Consider the following 19,430-nt stretch of genomic DNA (forward strand, 5'->3'; position numbering starts at 1 on the left):
CACAACTCTCAATATATGTCCAGCAGGGTACTGCTTGCAAACTAGGCAATTAGTAATACATTCAGCCACATATTCTACCAAATTAGGACAGAACCATGTTTCTCCAATATGGGTGGCAAGCACTTCCTTCCCTGTGTGTGTTGGATAATGTAACTGAGTCAATGTCGTGTGCATTAATGCTAGTGGCATCACCACCTTCCCAGTGTTATTCTGCCTCCATAAGGTGTCTGCAAGAGATACTGTTCATCCTGTCCTAGTCCACAGGTCTTTCTCCTCCTTGGATGCAGCCCCCTGAAACTCCATTATTTGCATTTCTGGCAATATATTGTACCCCTCCTTAAGTATCATTGTCCTTGCATAGTCACAGGCATGTAACAAAGCCTCAATTTCTAGTAGCTCTGCAAAATATGCGGTGCACTTTGCTTCCGCATCTGCTGTGTCATTGCCTCTTGAGACGGGGTCCTCCCCCTGCATGTGTGCTCGGCATTTCACTATGGCTAATTGCTCAGGATACAGTATGACTTCTACTAAGCTGCCCAACAAAGATGCATGCTGTACTGGGGACCCATCAGCCCTCATGAGTCCCCTCCTCATCCATCGTGAGAGTCCTAAGTGTACTGTGGACGTCACATATGCAGAATCTAAATAAACTGTCTACTCTCTCATTCTGCTGTGCTCCAATGCCAATATTAAGGCCACTAATTCTGCTTCCTGTGCTGAGTAGTGTGATGGTAATCATGCACTGACCACTACCTCACTTGTTCCGTCCTCTCTTAGTCTCACACTGCCGTTCCTGTATGTCTAACCCCATCTGTCTGGTCAATCGTTGAGGAACCATCAATGTAAAGCATGTCTCCCCCCTCAAGTGCATCCTCCTGTACTTTGCGGTTTTGAATGAACTCTTGTATGTTCTCTGTCTAGTCAAATGCATAGTCACTGTCCTGTAGGATGTCAGCGAGAAATGTTGCCGTGTTAACTAGTCTGCATCTCACTATCTTAAGTGATGGGTTTAATAGTAACACCTTGTACCCAGATGCTCTCTGTGTTGTCAGTGTGCTCTTTGGTTTCTCCAGTATTGCGAAGAGGTTGTGCCCCACGTAAAGAGTGGGGCACACCCCATGGTAATACTTTCTGATTTATCTACTGCAAATGCAGCAGCAGCCAAAGCTTGTTCACAAGGATAGTGTCCTCTCATTACTCTGTCAAGCTTCCCTCTGTAATATGCTAGTGGCTTGTGCCCCATACTTGGCTTCTGTGTCAGGACTGCTGTCATCACTACCCCATCAGAGTATGAGAACAAACAGAATTGCTTTTTGTAGTCTGGGATCCCTAACACTGGAGCTGTGCATATTGCTTCCTTCAGCTCATCGAATGCTTCAGTCATTTCTGCTGTCCATCATATTATCTTAGGTCCCTTCTGTGCTTCCTTCAGAGCACTCAGTAGAGGCCTGATGTGAGTGCTGTAGTCAAAGACCCATGCCCTGCAGTAATTACATAACCTCAAAAATCGCTGCATATCTCTTACTGTTGTGGGTTTTGCTGTCCTGCTTATTGCCTCCGCCCTTTCTGGCCTCACCTGTCAGCCATTGTGTAAGATCATCTATCCAATGTATAGCACTTCTTTCTGGCAGTACTGTAGTTTGGCTTTGTCCACCTTGTAACCCTTGTCAGCTAACACTGTCAACATGTGTACTGAGTCATTTCTACACTGTTCTTCTGTCGTGCTGCAAATCATAATGTCATCTGCATTCTGTATAACCATGCTTTCCATCTGTACATTGCCTAGGTCCATCTGGTGGACCATTTTGAATATGGAGGATGACTCATAGTACCCTTGAGGAAGTCTTGTATGTTTCCACTTCTGGTTTCTATACATAATGGAAGTCAAATCTTGTGAGTCTGGGTGTAGTGGTATAGAGAGAAAGGCATTTTTCAAATCTGTGACCGTGAAGCAGGCAGCTTCCGCTGGAATGCTGCATAAAATTGTTGCTGGACTCGGGACCAAAGGATACTCTGCCTCTACAATATGATTAAGAGGACTCTTTTCCTGGATAAAATGCTATGACTCTCCTTTCACTTTCTTAACTGGGTACACATCAGTATTGCACAGCGATTCTGATGGTATTAGAATGCCCCTCCACTACTGCTGCAGTTGTCTCATAAATGCCCTCATCTGCCTCCTTTGATGGTGGATATTGTTTGACTCTGGGTAAAATTGCTTCTGGCTTCAGCTCTATCTTCACTCCTCCCACTCCTTTCAAAAGCGCTACACCATAGGGACTGGTGGGCCATAGGATGCTGGGCACCTTGGCCAAATCCTCCTCGCAGAATACAAGACCTAGTTGCCCCTGTGTCTACAAGGAAGGAAAACGTTTTGTCACCTAGCGTGACCCCTATGCAAGGTTCCTCCACAGGATTGGGTGTGATTAACAGGATGGAACACATCAAGTCCATCTGTGGGCTGTCCTATTGAGGGTATAAGGACATCACATTCCCAGAAAATGGGTTGTTCCCCACCATGGTGACCCTTCCCAGGTTCCTAACGGGGGTTGTTCCTATGCAGTATATGTGTGCCACTGTCCCGTCATTTGGTTGCATGCTGTTGTGTATCTGTGACACCTGCTGTGTGCTGCCACAAGTCGGGGGCGATTGCAAATACTGTGGTTTGGCTGCTTGCCTCTGTGGTATCTGTGTCATGAGCTGGTGTGCCTGCGGGTGTATGCTCAGTGCCAAACCGTGCTGTTGCGGAGGTTGGTCCTGTGTGTAATAGTCATCCTGGTCCCCATGATATGCTTCCTGGTACTGTGCTCCCCCATTCTGTTGCATGCCCCTGCTTCTGCACACCCTTGAAATGTGTCCCATCTGCCTTCTGTGAGAAACCTCAAGGTGTCTCCCTGACTAGTCCCCGGGGGTTTGTCATCCAGTTGCCCAGGGCACTGCCATCACTATTGGATCCAGTTCCTGGGAGTGGACCAGTGAGGGAGAATCACCTAGATGGGGGGTCGTCGGGAGTGGAAGTGGGACACTGATGGGTGAGACGCGGTATCCCCCTTCTTATGACACCTTTCCCCCAAACTACCACGTAAGATACACAAACACTTTACCCCCCTTTTCCGACACAACAATTTTGCATATCACAAAGGATGGCGGACTAACACTTGAGCCATTTACTTGACATGTTCCAACACCAGGGTCAGGCAAAGTCAGGCAATTGACCAGAATCACACACACACACACACACACACACACACCTGACAGCCCTTCCATTCCTCACAGGGATAAAAGGTGGAGCACAAGAGTGCAATACGAGCAAGGCAGACCGCATGACGTGAGAGCTAACTCAGCACGGCTGTTTAAGAGGAGATGAAAGACGGCGCATACCGAGAGGGTGACAAGGAGAGAAGCGACCTTGCCCTTTCCAAGCAAGGCCTGTGAAACCTCCACAGAAGGAGTCGTAAGATTGCAAACAATAGCCACTGCATGTTGCAGCAGATGTCAACAGTACACAAGACCCTCCTCCGCTGATAACCACGCTGGGGAGAGACACTTGTCTCCATGATACCAACATTGACTCCAAAAAGAAAGAAAGCCAAGCGGTTCATCGCAGCTGGTGAGTCGACAGGAGAGTCGATAAGAAACCGAACTGTGTTGAACGAAAAGTAGCAAACGGCTAATTGAGCTGTGAAAGATTGAAAGAGCTATTGATGTAAAAAGGGGGGATGACCAGCAACAGAGGAGTGCGGCACCATGTGGGTACTCTCTCAGGAAACTCTGGGCGATTACCCAATTGTTGACACTACAATAACCAGAAGACCTTGGGAAAAGGCGAGAAGGGGGTCAAAGTCGTCATACAGGGGTCTTGTAAAATCCTCTGTACAGTCGAAAGTCTTTGACCGACAGATGATTGTGAAGCCAAGGGAGATGAATCCCGTACTGTAAAAGTTGAACGAGAAAGGCACGATTGGCAAGAGTGAACCCGAACGAGGAATGCCAATAAAGAAGGGGCGAAGTCCAAAGTCCCGAAATACAGTGTGTTGACAAGAGTGAATCCGGCCGAAGGATGTTCACAGTGAACTGTTTAAAAAGACATTGAGGTTCATGAATGTCACAAAGAATATTGTGTTGAAAGCCATAGTTAACTCAGCTGAGGGAGGCTAATGATTGAGAAAGGTCAGAGCCCGGAAAAGAGTGACCCAGGGGTGAAAGACATCACCCAATGCATATGTGAAAAGGAACTCTTTGTTTATTATTTGAAAACATCAGGCCTACAGTGGCAAGAGACTTTTTACCAGAGAAGAGACTTAACCACCGAAGCCCTGATTGATGAAAGCGAAACCTTTAGCTGGTGTTGGGAAAGCTTGAGTGTGTACTGTGCTCCAAAGTCCTACCTTGTCCCATGATGAAAACTTGGGGAAGGGAGACCCCAAGTACCACATCCTGACTTATTATTTGTGAACATTTCCTTCTTTCTTATGAACATTATCCCACACTTCTTTTGTATTTAGAGTAAGGATTTGGCAATAGGTTTCTTAGTATAGGCCCCTTTTATTTGACACAACACCACAAGGACTACCTTATTATTATTTGATGGTCGAAGTTTGCTCCCATCTTAGATTTAGGTTTAGATTCAGCGTTTTTCCAACCTACCTTTACAGTTTATTAAACACCCTTGAACTGTGATCACTTGTGTCTGTCTTTACTGTTGCCACCTTGAGTTTCTTACACCGCACGATCAGCACTGTGGTGGCTCCCTCCATTGCCCCTGGAAACCCCCTGTATAGTCCCTTGGGCCTTGCTGCACCTGTTGCCCAGATCCCCGAAACCCTCCAGGGAAACCCCCTTGGTTGTGATCTATTTGTGACCCATACCGTGTCCTCTGGATGGCCCCACTCTTCCTCAAAACCCATTCTGCATGTTCCCCCACCCCATAAATCCTCCCCCTGTGGACAGCTGTGCATACTGCTGCTCCTGTGTCCCCTGTGCTCCTACGTTTATCCGTACCACCCCTTCTAATGCATGCTACAATAATTGCTATTGAACTAGCTTTGCTTCCTCTTCCTTTCTTTCCTCAGCCTTCTTCCAAATTTTCTCCTGCAATAGCCTACAATGATATACTATTGTGAGCTGTATATCTGGGCAAGGTTTTGCCTCCATACCCACTAATTTCTTGAGTTGCATCTGTACAGGCTCTGGCAGCCCCAAGCACAATATATGGTAAAATAAAGCTACTGTTTTGTCCCACAGTTCTTGCGTTTCAAGGCACCAGAGCTCTTGGCTCACCTGAATATAGTGTAAGGGGTCTATGTCTTCCCCCATCTTGTGGGCCATAATTGCACTAATATCTGATGTGTCTGGGTATTGTGTCCTTAAGGCTTTCCATACGGAGCTCTGCAATTTGCAAACAGCGAACCATCATGTGCCTTGTCCTGGATTGGCACTCCTGGGAACACCACCCTTCTCCATACGTCTTCAGCAGCCTCTCTGCGGATTGCCACTAGTAGCCCCTTTACGTCTCCCACCACTAATCTCTGTCCCGCTGTCATTCTTTCCATTTCGTATAGCAATTTCCCTGAACCTCTGTTAACGAAGGTAACCTACACCTCACATTTTCCTTGTCAAAGTGCTTCCATGGTATCTATTGAGGTCGCCCCCCTCCTTTTTCCAGTAGGGGCATTTGTGTAAACCATGCCTCCCCACTGGCTTCTCTAGTCCCTCTGATCTGCATGTCGGCGTCCCTGACGTCAGTGTATATGTCCACTCACTCTCCCCTGGGCAGTCACGCACAGTTGTGGATCCCCCCGTGATCCTCTCTCTAGAACATGCTATAGCTGTCTCCCCCTTCCTTCATCCTGGGAGGTCCCTAAGTCTCACGACATATGGGAGTACACTGTTAGAGTCGTGCGATGATGCTTTGGTCCGTGGTATCTGAGCATCCCTATTGTCCTTTGTCGATCCCGTATTTCTACTGCCTCCCCATGTCACACTCCTTTTCGTGCTATCCCTAGGAGACCTATACCTTGGTCGCCACCTTTTCTCATCGCCACTTCCCTTGTGTCATCTTCTGACTCTGTCTCCATTTTGCTGCAAAAATGCTCCTCCTGCTCCTTGCATGCACGTTCTCATGCTAGTCACTTTATTTGCCACTTCCTCCATTCCCTGTATATTAACATTCCTTTTCCTTCTCTTCTGCTTCCCTTTGTTTCTTGATCTCCTCCTTCTCCTTCCTCCTCCTTTCCCTCTGCTCCTGCTCTTTCTCTTCCTCCCTCTTCCTCTCTCTGTGCTTTCTCTCTAGTCTATCTCTCTCCTTTCTGTCTACTTCCTCCATTATCCCTACCCAGTCCTTTGCTTCGCTGCTTTCCTTAAGGCTTTCTATTGCCCTGGTTGCTCCCCCCACCTATCCATTCATCTATCCTTCCAACTTTAGGAGGATCTGCCCCCCTACCCACTCATTTGAGGCTATGCCCCCAAGCCCCTCCTTTGTACCTGTATGTGCCTCACCGCTCGCTCCCTTTTAGCCGATCTGTTGCCCCATTCCTTTCTGTCCCACGTCCTTGGTATATGGTGGTGGTTTATACACAGGGTTTGAATATCCCTCTGCTGCCTTTAACTCCTGTAGCGGGTATATTCCATGCTCATCGTCTGTGTCTTTGGAGATCTCGCTTGTAGGAGTGGGTGGGGGAGCAGAGAGTGGGGACGTGGCCCGCTGCACCTCCTGCTGGCTCAGCATCCACTGATGCCTCGCTGCATCCCCCTCGCCCTCCTCAAACATTCTTCATACTTCAAATACTGCCATGCGGCTTGCCAGCTTCTTTACCTTGTATTTACCCTGTAAGTGTGTCAGAAGTGATTGCTGCACATCTTTGGAGAAACTTCTGCATGGTGGCCATGGTTTTGTTAACTTTTCCTCTGTGCTTTTGGTCCATTCTACGCTATATTTACAAATATTGTCTCTATAAAGTGGAAGGGTCTTACACAGGTGCTGTAAGGGCGTATCATCCTTGCACTTCCCTTGATACATTGCTCTTGCTTTTACCTGACCTGAGGATTTTGATAATCCGCTGTTAGGGGAAAAACACAATGCAATAGCAATTCTTGTAATTCTCTTTGAGTCTCTCTGTCCCACAATCACCTGTCCGGCGTCTGTCACTCCCAAGCTTTCCACCACTGCCTCCTCTTTTCCAAGTCCTATGTACAAACCCATGGGTGATGTCACCAATTTACTAAACAAGGTATTGCTAATAATCACTTCAAGCGCACCCAGTGTTAAAACCTGTTACCCAAACAATACACACAACCTCAACACAAACCCCACAGCTGTCTTCCTGCCTCCTAGCAGAGTATACCAATATTCTTTTGTGTTCGATCTGTACTTGTTGCGTCGCCTCACAAGCAAAACATCTCCTTGATCAGTTGACTCACCTTCTGCAATCTAGGTCAGCTCCCTTTGCTAAACCTTATGGGAATACTGTCATCTATGACCCGAGCTAGAACGCCCAACCCACAAAAAATCCATTATTTACATAAATTCTGGCATCCTTGCCCTCAAGTCAATAGTCTAGGTTATTCACCAGAATCTTTTACCTCGAAACTGAATGTTCCCTAACCACAAAACTGACATTACCTCTGCTCCTGTCCCCACCAAACTTGACAATGCTAGCTAATACTTGACAATGCTCTACAATGCTAAACAATATTCAACAATACTCCACGATACTCTATACCCCCCTCAAGCCCCCAGTTGCCGTGTGGCTGTGTCAATACTTACACTCCATTCTCTGCTGGCACTGGTCAGCTGCCGAGGCCCACGAGGCTGCCACTTTGCCCTTCTGGTCTGCTGGACGCCTCACCGTTTTCGGGCAGGATATTCCCAGGCTGGCACCTGACGGCATTTCCATGGACCATGCGTTCCCCGTCTTCTTGAAACATGCAAGGGGTCCTGCATCCCTTCAGGCTCCGTGCTGGGAGAGTCAGCTTCATGCCGGGCTAATGCAGCAAAACCATCACCTCTACTACCAACCTGTTGGGGTAGCTTTCCCAGGTATACCCAAGGTCATCTGGGGGTCCGTCTGACTCCCAAGGGCCCAACTCCCTTCGATAGAATAAAGGGAGGACTCAGCCAACAGCAATTTAGAACTGCAGTTTATTACAAAAAAACAAACAGGGATCATACAAGACAGTCTAGCTTCTCCAGTACTTAAAAGATTTCTATGGGATACTGGCCAGTTTTGTCCTGGTTCGTCATCACAAATTGAGCCCTTCCCAAAAAACCTATCATTACGACTGATTGGGTGCTGAGAGTGGTATTACATATAGAAGACACCTATAGACATTATTCTACTGGTCCTTGCATGTCAGGTGGCTGGCCTGTCCCATCCCCAAGAAACTATTACAATGTTGCAGAGTAGTGGGCTTACCATTGATTCTTGCCCCTTGCCATCCACACCTGAGATTCTATTCTGTGATTGACTAGACCTGACCCCCCCAGGCCTGGGACTCAATTAAGTTCTCAGCTCTCTGTGCACCTCTTCAAGGTGATGTGAACGTCTATGGGCCTCATCACGACCCAGGCGGTAAGTTACCGCCTGGGCCGTGACTTTACCACCATGGCGTAAACTACGTTTACGCCATGGTGGTTGGCGGATTTACCGCCCCATTCGGACCTTGGCGGGGCGGTAAGTCCCCAATCCCCATTTACCCTTCCCCATTCCCATTTTCGCCCGATAGGGCATAATGGGAGTGGGGAAGGCGTTAATTACGCCACCGTAAATTACGGTGGCGTAATTAACTCCATGGTCCCTTAGCGCCATGGATTTTAACACCTGCTAAAAGCAGGTGTTAAATTCGCCATGGCGCTAAGGGACCTCATACTCAGGCGGTAAGGGTCGGCGCTGTTTACGGCGCCGTAAACCCCTTACCGCCTGGGTCGTAATGAGGCCCTATGTGTCTGTATTGTATCTGGTAGTGTACCACCTTTGCCTCTGAGAGCGCGCTCCATGTTTGCAACACTTGTTGCATTACTCGTCTGGCATGCTGGGATCGGCTCTTCTTTCCCACTGTGGGTGAATGCCCATTGTCTGGCTCGGTTGCATCACGTCCTCATAGACCACAAAATCTCTTGAGCTTGCATTTATGAGGATTTATTCAATTGCTTTGCATCTGGTCCCTTGTTTAGAGTTTGGAATGCGACCATGTATCTCTGACCTTGGCCATGGGCCTGCTTTGCGCTTCATGCAGCCTGGGTCAGCTCTCGCCTCCTTGTGCTCTCTGGCTTGAGGCCTCTGTAATTTTCCTTAATGTATAATATGATTTCTCCATGCTCATGTTATATTAAGTAACCTATAAGTTAGTCACACATGGTCCTACCAGGCTCCATATATACTCCTGGAGTTCCACAGGATTATTTTGCATAAACATCTGCAAGCATACTCAGTATCTCTTGTTGCCTTGTGTTTCTGCGTTACTGCATTTGGCTAATAGAGAAAAATAATAAAAGCTTTGACAGTGTGTATATGTATCCGTCCTCTAGCCATAGAACTGTGTAGGCATGTTCTTTGTGTATGCAAATGTATGTTCATGTAATGAGGTGCAGGGCTGCGAGTGTGCTTCATGACTAATGCTGCTATGTCGTGTTGTCACTAATGGCGTCAGCATCGTGGCTTCTTGGTGCTTAATCAGGGCAGTCCATTATTGTACTCGGGTCTACGACCTCCATCCTTGAGGGATTTGTATTAGACATGGTTGGAATGGTTGTCTGAGGGGATACCTGTCTGCGTACGTGTCAGAAAATGGTGAAATTGTGGTTTGTCCGAAATAAGATGGGTGACTTTGAGCATTCCTGGCTCTACTTCCTGTCATGCACTTGGGGGTGAGGAGGGGCATTCTCGGGACCCTCTCTTCATTTTGGTTAGAGGACACTGCTTTGGCGGGCTCCACAGGAGACTGGGCATCAGTTAGAACAAACAAGTTAATCTGGACAGCCTGGTGTGTTCCCTAGAGTAGGAGGTAAACCAATTCAGGATTGTGCCTAAAAATACCATCTTGTCAGCAAGGAGGGAGAGGAAAATGCTGTGGTCGACGGTGTGGAATGCAGCCAAGAGGTCAAGGAGGATGAGGAGGCAAGAGTCGCGTTTATCCATGATTTGGAGGGCATCATCCACCACCTGAAATTTGCCTGACTCGTTGCTACGCGTGGGGTGAAAACCTGACTTCTAGTCATTTAAGAGTTTAAGTTGTTCATTTCTGACGACAAGTAGTTTATCGACTTCTTTTTGCAAGATTTTGTCAATAAACGGGAGGTTCGTAATAGGCCATTAGTTGGCCCGGTCATTTGGGTCTAAGGTTGTTTTTTTCAAAAGATGTTGTAAAATACCAGTTTTGAGGGTGTTGGGAATGACCCTTCTGTGAGGGAGGCATTAATGATGCTGTGGAGCACAATGAGCACTGGTCCCATCAATTTTAATGATGGAGCCTGGGATGATATCGTCAGATTAGGAAGTAGGTTTAAGGGAGGCAATAATTTTTAGGAGATCCGAGGGAGAGAGAAGAGCATTTGGTCCAGAGGAGCAGTGTGTGGGCTGGAGTACAGGGGGTGATAATGCCGTGGGAGGTTGATTCAAAACTCTCTCGGATTTTGTCTGTTTTATAAAGGGTTGTTGATTCGGTTCATGAATGGTTGCTGACATAATTCTGCCGACCTACACTTTCGCAGAATTTTTTCAATGAATTTTTCCACTTTTGTTATTCCAAAATGTAGGAGGGACCTCCCGCATACCTCCTAACCCATAAATCGCCCTACCCAATATATACCTTACCCCAACTTACCATCTGCATTTTGCAGCCCAAAAAAGTGGAAAAGTATTCGGCAAAAAGTGATTCGGTGAAAGTGTAGGTCGGCAAAGTGGAGTATACCATTGATTCGATCGCATTTATCCTCCAGTGGGTACCCTCACTGTGGCTGATATTGTTGCTCTACAAATGCACTTGTTTAATATTCCAATTCTAGAAAGGGTGGGGCACGGGTGCTTGAAAAGGTATCTATGCTTATTTTTTTGGAAAATCAAAGTTTATTGGTTTTTGCGTTATAACATGAAACATTACAAAACTACTTTGTTCTTCCTCATACAATTATAACATAAAGCCCATCCCCCCTAACCCCTCCTCCTCAGCCGTGGATCGAGTTCAAATGGCCGTTTTGCTGGCGTGTCCTCGGGAAACAGTTCGTAAAGTGTCCAATCACCTATCAACGCTTTGAAGTCCTGAACTCAAGTTCATTAGTCCTGTGAGATCTGTGGTGTATATTGTATCAGTTGGGGTTAATACTGTTTCCGCTGGGTTTATTTTTTGTGTTTAGGTGGCGCCCATGTTCTGGCACTGCCAGTTCAGCCCAAGCGTTCGTACCTTTCAAAGAAGGGTAGCCACAGTTCCTCAATGTTCTTTTTGGATTCGTCGATTAAGTGTGTTAAGTACTCCATATCATAGATGTCCCGGAACTTAGTGACCCATTCTTTTTCTCCTGGCATGAGTGGGCTCTTCCACTTCTGGGATAGGCAACACCTAGCTGCCACCAACATGATCTGTAGCATGTGTCCCCGTGCCTTCCCTCGGTTATCACCTATTTCAATGCCAAAGAGGAGGAGCCAATGGCAGAGGGCTCTCTCCACTCGATCGACCCATTTTAACCAGGACAGAACTTCCTCCCAGTAAGTTTGGACCACTAGGCAACGCCACCACATATGTATATAGTCCCCCTTCACCTTCCAGCATTTCCACCAGTGGAGGTCATATCCCACCCTCATTCTGGCAATCCTCTGCGGGGGATAGTGCCACCTATGTAGCACCTTTAGGGCCTGGTGTCGATACTGCAGTGAGGCCATGGAGCGGCCAGCTCGCATGCACATTTTGGACCACCGTTTGTCGTCGATTGGCTCCCCTAGGTCCCTTTCCCACTGCGTCCGTGCTGGCGGAGGGTCCTCTGGACTGGAATTTATAGAGACGGGAAATCACCACCATGGTGCCTCGGGTTGAGATAAGCATTCTCTCAAAGTCTGTCAAGTCCCTCCTGAGAGTGTCCCCCCAGTGAGTACTCCTTCGAGCTGGAGGTAGCAGAATGGTGAAAGGCTGCCCAGCCCCAGGGCCTCCTCCAGATCTTTCAAGGGCAAAAAGGAACCCTCCACCCAAAGCTGGCCTGCCCTACAAAGGCCGGCCTCAAACCACTTTGAAATGCTGCTGGTTCGGCTATTTTATCTATGAATGGCGGGGCGCAGATGCAATTCAACGGTGATGGCCAAGTTGTGAGCCATCTATAGTAACCCCCCTCCCTCCACACCGACCACAGGACCCCTAATACCGGATTGTGCAGGACCCTTCTAGGGATGCGTGATCTGGGGACCCATAGCCATTCCTCAACCATGACCGGGGCGAGAACTTTGTTATCTAACCCTACCCATTGTTTGTCCGTTCCCGGGGTGAAGTGGTCTACCAGCACCCTAAACTGGGAGGCCTTATAATATGTCTCGAAGTCAGAGAACCCCACTCCACTGTCTTCTTGAGCCTGACGAGCACCCAATAGGCAATCCTGTGCTTTTTCCCCACCCAAAGGAACCGCAAGAGGACTTGTTTAAGTTCCGTTAGGAATGTCTTATGTACCTGCACAGGGAGCATCTGAAAAAGGAATACAAATTTGGGGAGAATCACCATTTTTATCAGGTTTAAGCGTGCCATCCATGAGAATCCCGATCTTGTCCACCTCTCTATATCGTTTTTGACCTCTACCCATAGCGGGGGAAGGTTCTCAGAAAAGAGATTGCCGGGGTTGCGCGTCACTTGGACGCCCAGGCACCGGAATCCCTCCCTCTGCAGCCGAAAGGGGAGCCCCCCCACGTATCTGATAGGTTACCTCCCATAAAATCTACTGATTTCCCGAGGTTTACCTTGAATCCGGAGAGATCTCCGTAACTTGTTAGGCCTTGGAGCAAATAGGGGACCGATTGGGATGGTTTTGTGAGATAAAGCAGTGCGTCATCAGTGAACAGGCTTAACTTACAGTGCAAGTCACCTATCTGCACCCCACCAATTGCTTCATCCTTCCAGACGCAGATTGCCCAGGGCTCCATGACCAGTGCATATATTAACGGGGAGAGGGGACACCCCTGGTGTGTACCGCTCTCCAGGGAGAGCGGCCCTGACTCTGTCCCATTAACCACCACCATGGCCGTGGGAGCCGAATACAGTGCTGACATCCAACCCAGCCACCTCTGCCCCATACCCAGAGACGAGAAAACCTCCCCCATGAAGGCCCAACTGACCCTGTCGAAGGCCTTTTCCACGTCGAGGGCCAACAGGAGAACCCCTTCCTCACAGATAGCTCTTGAGTTTAATACGTGGAGGGCCTTTCACATGTTGTCGGAGCCTTGTCTTTTTAGTATAAATCCCGCCTGGTCCTGGTCCAGGTAGGGGAGGCACCTCTCGAGCCTTGTCGCCAGGATCCTGGTAAAGATCTTTGCATCTAGGTTCAGGAGGGAGATAGGCCTATATGAGGCGCAGTCCGTCTGGTCTTTACCAGGTATGGGTATCACAGAAATCAAGGCCTGGAGGAAAGTCGGCGGGATTGAATCTCGGTTTCTGATTTGATTGAATGATTTGGTTAGCGGCTTCGTTAAGATGGGTTGGCATTGTTTGTAAAAGTCTGCCGTGTACCCGTCTCCCCCTGGGGCTTTGCCTGCCTTCAACCGTTTGATCGTGCAATTCACCTCATCCTCGGTTATTTCCCCTTCAAGGTTCACAAGCTCTGGCTCAGTCAGCTGGGGTAGGGGGTTGTCGACCAGGTATGCCTGGATCTTTTCCAACGACTCATCCCCTGGTTTGGTGTATAGTTCCCTGTAGAAGTCCGCAAAGCGTTCTGCAATTTGGTCTTTCTTCTTACATTGAGTGCCCCCTTTATCTCTGATGGACATCACCCCCCTCTCTGCTCTGCACCCCGTGCCCTACATGCCAGGAGGGTCCCCACCCTGTCTCCCCGTTCATAATATCTTTGTCGCGTGTACCTCAGTTTCTTAGCCACCTCCCCTATAAGGATTGTGTGCAGTGCCTGTCTTTTCGCTTGCATCTCTACCAAGAGGGTGTTTCGGTCCTCCCCTTCTGAATTGTGTTTGGCCCGTAGGGTCCTCAATTCTTCTCAGATCCTATTCTCGATAAGACATCTTTCCCATTTACATCTAGAACCCTCGGCTTTGAAGAGGCCTCGAAATGTGGCTTGCGCGGCCTCCCACACCATCACCATGTCTGTTTCCCCATTATCATTTATTTCAAAGTATGCTGTCATTTCCTTTCTCAGGAAGTCCTTGAAAACCGGATCCCTTAAGAGCGTGTCGTTACAGCGCCATCGGGAGGATCTCGGGGACACCGGAAGTGACCAGGTAGCTAATAGCAGTTAATGGTCGGACCACGTTATCGCTTCCACCCTCGGGGATTCGGCCACCCCCCCTTCCTCAGATGTCAGTAGAAAATCTATTCTGGTGTACGTGCAGTGTGGGGGGGGAGAAAAAGGTGTATCCCCCAGTCCTGGCCAGGTTCTACACCATGTATCCACCCAGTAGTGTTCCTTTAGAAGAGACTGTAGGGCTATGTTATTTGGTGCCTCCCTTTTCCCCCGCACCTCTCGCCGACCCCCAGTCCAATTGGGGGTCCAATATAAGATTGAAGTCCCCGCCCAGTATCATGGCCCCCTCAGCCCACTGATCCATCACCCCAAAGATCTGGGTCAAAAACAGTATCTGGCCTGAGTCGGGTGCGTATAAAGTTGCTAGTGTGATTCGTTCTCCATCGCACGTGCCCTTAACTACCAGGAATCTCCCTCCAAAACCTCTTTTGGTCTCAACATCCGTGAGGCGGAGAGTTCTGCCCAGGAGAATACCAACCCCTTCCTTCTTGGAACTTTTATGTGAGGCCAGTAATTGCTTCCAATTTCCTTCCCCTTTATCGACGATTCTTTCCCCTGTTTATAGTGGGTTTCTTGTAAAAAAAGGACCATTAGCTGCTGCTTACAGAACATATTGCTAGTCAAAGATCTCTTGTTCTGAGATTTTAAGCCCTTGACATTCAGCGTGCCTATTTTCCTTTCAACCCTTGTCATCATTGGCATCATTTTCTTTGGAAGTCTCTGAACGTTTCCCACCCAGAGCCAGAAGCGTCCAGTGGGACCCTAGCTCGATCCGGCTGTTTTCCTCCCCCCACCCCCACCATATCTCCTCCACCCACCATCAAACCCTCCCCCTCCCTTTTTCCCTCCCGCCCTTCCCTCGCTTCCGTCGGGATAGTCGACGAACCACCAGGGATTCTCCCCCCCAGCCCCAGATGCTTTGTTTACCGGAGCCCCCCTCTCTGTTTTCACATCAGGCTCCTTCCCATTCTATGTGTGTCAGATGGATCCCAATACGGGATCTCATGGGACCCCCCTGTTCCTTTAACCCCCATCAAATGATGTTCAAACAGGGAAACAGGCCCCTCAACTTCCCATCCCCCGATCTGAAATGAACAACTGGCATTTTTACCATTGGAGAGGTGCCAGCCCCCAACACTTGGAGCTTTCAGCTATCGCCCCTCCATCAGCCCCACCTGGGGTCCTCAGAACGCAAACAACCTAACCCAGTGGCTGTGTAGTGATTAAAGAGTCACTTTAGGAGTCCCTCGGAGGCCGAGGAGGGGTGTCTGATTTTCTGGAACTTGCGGGTCCCCTTCACCCGTGCTTTGCCTCTAGGTAGGACTAGGCCACCCGGGCCGTGGGGAGGATCCTGTGTGTCTCCCCCATGTCCCCCCACGGAACCGTCTCAATTTCTTAATAGGTCTTCCATGACTCTCTGGATATCTTCTTCAGACACAAGATGGTGTTTCTCCCCGTTCCATTCGAAGGCCAGGTAGAAGGGGTGGCCCCATTGATACCTGACTCACTTTTCCTGAAGCCATCTAGTAAGATTGCTGCACTTTTTCCTCCTCAATAGAGTGAGGGCGGAGAGATCCTGGAAAATGGCAACTTTAGAGTCACAATATTGTATGTTCCCCGGGCTCTTCGCCCTCTCCAAGATTTTGGCCTTGTCCTTATAGTAATGTAACGCTGCCAACACTGAGCGGGGGCCTCTACCTACCCCTCCGGCCCAGTGGACCCTGTCCAGCTTAATGTCCTCCCCTGCTTCTGCCCCCAGCACAATGAGTATAATGTCATGCACTTTGCCTTCAAGGCCGGATGGGCTCTCACCGTCCGTCTCCACCAGAACAAAGATGCGTAGATTGTTCCGCCGATCCCTATTTTCCATGTTGTCGACCTTGAATCTTAGCTCTTCCTCGCGGCGCTGCACCTCTATGAATCTTGCCTTCATCTGAGTTTCCAGGAGGGCCGTGGAGAGCTGGTTATTTTTGACCCCTCCATACGGTCCTCCAGAGAGGTCACTTTGGTTGTAAGGTCCGCCAGCTTGGCTCCCATGCCAGTTCTTATACCCCTGATTTCTTCCAGGATCATCTGGATATTGTTTTGGATGGCCCCGAGATCTGGGGCTGGGGTGGACGGGCCCCCGGAGGCCATCCCGCCTTCAGCTGCGTGGAATTGGTACTTGGAAAGGGCTTCCTTCCAGTTCATGGGAGTCGTGCCTGACTCAAGTGGGGCTGCAGCCCTATGTCACGCACCCAATGACAGGTGTGCCAGTTGCGGCTCTATAGGCGTCTCCTCAGGGACGTGCACCCACTGGGGCGGCCTCGAGGGTTGGACGACTCTCTAAGTGGGTACCTAGGTGCTCTTATGGTGCTCGCGTTTGGGTCTCCAGGTGAGGGCTGCAGTCTTTTACTGGAACAGCTGGCAAAGTCACAGTGTGTGCCTGGGAAGGCGGGGTCCTTGACGTGGATATGGGGGGCACCGGCCAGCGGGGGTGCCACCCGCCGTACCCCCAGGGGCAGCACTGGTCTCAATCCGAGAGACCCACCCCCCCAGATCTAGGTCTGTGGGTTCGCTGAACTACTGTGCCCCGATGAGGCCCTGGATATGTCCCTCCCTACAGCGGTGGAAGGGGTGCGCTCCCGCGATGGCCCAGGTTGGGGGGGGGCCTCCACCGGGGGTATGAGGCCTGCTGGTAATGTTACTGAGCCCCTGTGGTTGCCCCGCGATCAGTAGGGCGTGTGTGGCGGGAGTCCCCAAGGACAGAGGCCCTAGTCTCAAGTTATATTCTAAGGGGTCCTTATGTGGGCATACCCCAGTTTTAGTATGCCCGTATCAGCAGGGCAGTGCCTTTATGTTCCGGGTGGGTCTCGCCCGCGATGAGGGTCCCAAGAGCCAGATTTCCGCTCCCCTCCTCACCTCACTCCTGATGGTTCCTTGTGTGAGGCTGTATGGGCGCGCTCCCACGTCTGCCCAGGCGGTGATGATCTTCCTTATGAGTGGAGCGGGCCACCCAGCAAGTGGGGGGGCGGCCGTGGGCCCGCGGGCCCTCTTCAGTGGTGTAAGGCGGTGGCACTGTGGCCCCCCCTCCGCGGCACGCAGGTCTTCACCACCGTTTCCGTGGGGCTGTAGTTGCAGGTCTCGTCGTTTGCGACCCGGGGCATAGGGGCTCCTCCCGGGCCAGAGCGACCTCACCAGCTGCAAGTTGCTCCCCTCAATGTCCCGCTCCAGGGCTCCTGTTCGCTCCGCACCGTGATGGCCTGGGCGTGATAGCGTCCAGTCCGCTTCGCCACTCTGCACTTCCCAGGTCTGCTGCGGGTGCCGGCGTTACTGTGCGCTGCCTTAGGCGTGATGGTTGGGGAGGGGCGCTCCAAAGCTCCATCGGTGTTTCTCCACTTTGGGGGCAACTCCAAGCCCTGGGATTGTTGGATATGGTGGGCTGTGGGTTCACAGAGCCTTATCTTGCCACCATTATTGAGATGGGGGCCGTACTCTGCAGATTCTCTGCCGTTTTCCCGGGGCTGGTTGTGGAGCTAACGGCTCAGGCAGCCATCATGCCTGCGCCCCCTGGTGGCCTCCCATCCATGGTTATTTTGATTGCTGATGGACGTTATGGGTGGTGATTGCGAAGAGGGGAGCGACCAGAGATTCTGGATCCTTTAATGTTTTTGGCTTGGGGGGAGCACAAAGACATCTTGTTCCCTGGCCTCCAAAAATCCCTTAAACTCGCGCTGCTTACATTTTCCTAAGTGTTAGGCCTGGTGGGAGTTATGGAATGGGCTGCGTTTAGAACATTGAAATGTACACCTTAGCAAGGAAAGCTTCTGTCAGTAAAAACAAGCTAAACATGCTGATTTTGTAAATGCCTTTTCCTTTCAAAGCGCTTTCTATATGTCTTGCTTTCATGGCACTCGAGGCGCTGGCTAGCCAAGACCATTTCCCTGTTGTGACGACGTACCACTTTCCAGAGTAGCCGTTGCACCCCAATCAGCTGAGGGCCACAGCTGTCAAAGGGGCTCAAGAGCGGCCAGGTCCATCAGTAATTTGGGAATGAGGTTAATGCGTTGGGTACAACGTCCTTTCATCGCGGGACGTTTTTTTAGCTGGGTTTTTTGCCGTACATTTTTTAATGAACAAAACCCATCTAATTATTTTTGGGGGGTGTAGGAAAATTATATATATGGGATGTGGGTGTTTAGGAATAGATAAAACTGAAAGGGAATGGGGGGCTTGGGAGCGGGCCCCAAAAATAATGTAAAATAAAATTCGACGACGCCAGCGAAAAAACATCCCGCGATGAAATGACATGGAACCATGCGTTGAAGCTCGAGGCAGACAAGCCTGTTGGGAAGCGTTTCCATTTCTGCTGTTATTCCCAATGCATGAGGCCCATATCTGTCGTTCACGTTCTGAACAGCTCGCTATTATTGATTAGGAAGCACTAATAATGAGCCCTTAACACCAGCCAAATAGCTATTGATGCTCAGGACCCTGCGCAGCCCGATCTAAACTGTAGTGTGCTCAACAAATAACACAATCATGCAAGTCAAACAGGCCATTTCCATCGAAAGCGGAGATTGCACTCTCCCTTTACAGGACATTAGTCACTGCGTGCTGATTACTCAAATTGGGACAAGGTGTGTTTTGTCGCATTAGTTGCATTAACAACACAAACAGACACCAGGACTTTTTTGGAGGACATCTGCGATAAAGACTTCAAATTCAGAAATGATGGTTTGCATGCCAGACAGGTCTAGCGCACCACCCCGGATTATTTGCTATTAATAATTAAATCTGCGCTGATGTAGTCATGGGATTGTTTGTCTAATTGATTGTGATGATAGAGAGGCCTGTTAAAAGAAGGGGCGGCCAGATGCTGAAGTAAGTGCTCTTCTGGATGCTGGAGTCACCTCTCCAAAGCCACTTCTTCGCAGCCACCTCTCCACAGCCACTGGTTCCTGTGTCGCAGTGAGTACCCACTACAGTGTCTCTGCATCCTCTCTGGTGGTCG

The sequence above is a fragment of the Ambystoma mexicanum genome, chromosome 11, assembly GCF_040938575.1.
Source record: "Ambystoma mexicanum isolate Mex_15411 chromosome 11, UKY_AmexF1_1, whole genome shotgun sequence".
In the NCBI taxonomy this organism is placed as follows: domain Eukaryota; kingdom Metazoa; phylum Chordata; class Amphibia; order Caudata; family Ambystomatidae; genus Ambystoma; species Ambystoma mexicanum.